A 3,782-nucleotide genomic window follows, 5' to 3' on the forward strand; every position below is an offset into this window, starting at 1 on the left:
CTTTCAGTGAACATACTTTGATCAAGTTTTCTACTTGTGTTAACTTCGCTAAAATAGCTCTTTTAATTTTTACTGTGTACTAGCCATATTAAAGCTAATGTGTTTATCTTTTCCTTTTGTTACTTTGGAGCGGTTTGATATTTCAGGTGAAATTTCAGCAGCTGTTGAACTAATTTGACTTCATCTTATTTCCAAGAAAAAAAATCTATTTTCATTTTAGTAAAACAGGTATTAGAAAAAGATGTATTCTGTAGCATACAAACAAAATCAGTAAGAATGATCTCTGATGGAAATGACAAGTAAATGGCCCTTGAGTAGTCCTGAGTTTCTGAGGATAATAAAACTAAAAGAGATTTTGATATATTTATAAATTTATGAAATTACTTTGGCACATTACCAATGACTGTTGATCTTATTATTATTTATCTTAATTACATATTATTTATCTTAGTTACTTAATGGCAACATATTGAGGATTTTGTAATCCTAAGTTTTTTTTTTAATAATTCAAATGTGTACATTTGATGGAACATACTTTTTTCTGAGTCAGTAGCTGTTGGTTAATATTAAGACATTAAATACCAAAATATTTCCTATTGAAATTAAATAATTGTATACTAAAAACTATTTTTGAAGTTCTGAAATGGAACAGGTGCAAATTAGCCTTTGTTCCAAATTCAAATGGTTAAATTTTGGTAAGAATACTCATGACTCAAGTTAGAAAACTATACTACCGCATATGGTGGATTGAAAAAAGGAAAATAACATCACATAAATGCCCTATTTTTGATAACCGATTTATTCATTTTTCCACCCCTGGTGGTCTCAACTTAGGATTTTGTTGATCATGGAAAATTTTTCTAGATGAAAGATAAAAAATTACAAAACTGCTTTCATGTAGGCTATGCCAGTTTTAAAATATTATCTCTGGACAAGCTCTGACATGCTAATAAATGTCCTCTGTTCCTAACTGTACAGGTAATATGTGAAAGCAACAGTGAGACATTTCCCAAGGACTCGGTAATAAGATACCCCCAGAGAGTTAAACTAATTAAGTCATTTTGTGGGAAGGTAAGCCTCTGTTTCCTAGGTACTCTGTGGTTTTTAAGTGATATTATCTCATTTGAGGAAAGAAAATATGATCAGAAATGGTCAATTTGTCAAGAGTTTGGAGAAGCAAAATATGACTGTGTACATACAGTGTTCTCCCTGGAAGGGAGGTACTGAACCCAAGACATGTGAGCAGTTTAGTGACCGGAAGTGTTCTCTTGTTCAGCTAGTATCAGTTTATCAAGACTTGCCATGGCTTGAGAAGAACATGCCTGAGACTCACAGCTTTGGGCTCTAATTACAAGCTTAACTGAACCATCTTCCGATTTGCTAATATGACCTCCAAGCTATCATTCAAGAAAGGGAAGAACTCTGGCTCAGAGCACCAGAATTCCATTCAACACATAGCAAAATTTTTTTTTTTTTAAGTTTATTTATTTTGAGAGAGAGAGTGCACACACAAATGGAGGAGGAGTAGAGAGAGAGGAAAAGAGAGAATCCCAAGCAGGGTCCGCACTGTCAGCAAAGAGCCTGAATTGGAGGTGGGGCTCCAATTCACGAACTATGAGATTATGACCTGAGCTGAAATCGCATCGGATGCTTAACTGAGCCATCCAGGCACCCCTACACGTGGCAAATTGAGAGAAGCTTTCTGAGTTATACATTAGTCTCATGTGAATTTAATTTGTATAGTTCGGGCCCCAAGTCTGTCCATTTAGTCTATGAATTCTGAATATTCTGATAAAACACAGTTTCTGATCCTTTAGGACAAAGAACCAAAGCCTGGACAATGTATTATGAAACTTCGCTCTTTGGGGCTTCTCCATAGCCAGGTTGCCACTTTCTCTAATAGTCTCTCTCACTGAGACTGCACTCCAGCTTCATCACAGACATTCTAGGCAATTATGCTAATGGTAGGACAAACCCTGACAAGCTTGTGACAAAAATGGTAGCAGTTGGGCAGAGAGAAGAAAGAAACCATCTTATCACAGCATCTTACTGCAATGTGGTGATAGCTGTTGGGTCAGGATGATAGATTTTCACCAGTTGGACAGTATCAGGTCCAGAAAGGGTACTCTACACTGCTGTCTTACTCATCCATGAATACACACTATAATACTTACTTATGCTATGTAGAAAGTTACCTTGAGATGTAGCAACGAGATCCAGTGAACATATCTTACATGCTTTCTGCAGGTCAAATCTAGGAGTACTTTAACTGGTGCTTCTGGCTCAGTGTGCCTCATGATGTTTCTCAGCCAGTCAGTCAGACCTGCAGTCATCTGAAGACTTGACTGGGGCTGGATGGTCCACTTACAAGATGGAGCACGTGAGCCTTGCCATAGGGCTGGTGGGTATCCATGAAATGGCAGCCAGTTTCCCTCAGCTTCCTTCAGATCCAGGTGAGGAAGGACCTTGTCTCTAGAGTTGCATACCATCACTTCTACTTAGAAGCAAGTCATTAAGTCCGTCTCTCACTCAATGGAGAGAGGATTAAAATCCAGCTTTTCAGGGGCGCCTGGGTGGCGCAGTCGGTTAAGCGTCCGACTTCAGCCAGGTCACGATCTCGCGGTCCGTGAGTTCGAGCCCTGCGTTGGGCTCTGGGCTGATGGCTCCGAGCCTGGAGCCTGTTTCCGATTCTGTGTCTCCCTCTCTCTCTGCCCCTCCCCCGTTCATGCTCTGTCTCTCTCTGTCCCAAAAATAAATAAACGTTGGAAAAAAAAAAAAAATTAAAAAAAAAAAAAAAAGATCCAGCTTTTCAAGGGAGGAACATCCAAGAATTCACGTTCATATTCTAAAACCATACACACATCCCTTTATACCTGGGTTCCTTACTAGTGCGCAGTCAGCATCTCAAGGCTCTCCACGTCAGGGAAGATGGGTTCAGGAAGAACTCTTTCTTAATGGGCATGCCACATGACCTCATCAGAGGTCTTCAGCTTATAAACTTCTCTAAACATCATCTTCTTAGAAATTTAGATTACTCATCCCTAAATATATATTTCATTAACCATAAGTTTAACTTCTCTAGGCTTAGTAGAAATTATTAATAAAAATCCTGAAGGGTAAGACTGTTGAGTAAGAGAATGAAAACAATACAAAAACTCTTCTTCTTCTTCTTCTTCCTCCTCCCTCTCATCTCCCTCCTCCTCTTCTTCTTTTAAATTTTTTAAGTAACCTCTCCACCCAATGTGGGGCTCAAACTCATGTCCCCATGATCAAGAGTCACATGTTACACACACGCTCTACCAACTAAGCCAGCCAGGCATCCTTACAAAAACTATTCTTTTTTTTTTTTTAATTTTTTTTTCAACGTTTTTTTATTTATTTTTGGGACAGAGAGAGACAGAGCATGAATGGGGGAGGGGCAGAGAGAGAGGGAGACACAGAATCGGAAACAGGCTCCAGGCTCGGAGCCATCAGCCCAGAGCCCGACGCGGGGCTTGAACTCACAGACAGTGAGATCGTGACCTGGCTGAAGTCGGACGCTCAACCGACTGTGCCACCCAGGCGCCCCCTTACAAAAACTATTCTTAACATATACTTAGGCATTAACTTATTAAATGTGTATACAACCGACTACGTGACAGGCACTGTTAAAAGCAGTTGACACTTAACTGGTTAGTTATACACTAAGTCATTTAATTCTCTTGACAATCAGGTGATATTATCACTGTTTTACAGATGTGGAAGTTGAAGCACAGACAGGCTAAGTAACTGTCCAAGGTCAC

Source organism: Prionailurus bengalensis, chromosome B1 (genome assembly GCF_016509475.1).
Source record: "Prionailurus bengalensis isolate Pbe53 chromosome B1, Fcat_Pben_1.1_paternal_pri, whole genome shotgun sequence".
NCBI classification, from domain to species: domain Eukaryota; kingdom Metazoa; phylum Chordata; class Mammalia; order Carnivora; family Felidae; genus Prionailurus; species Prionailurus bengalensis.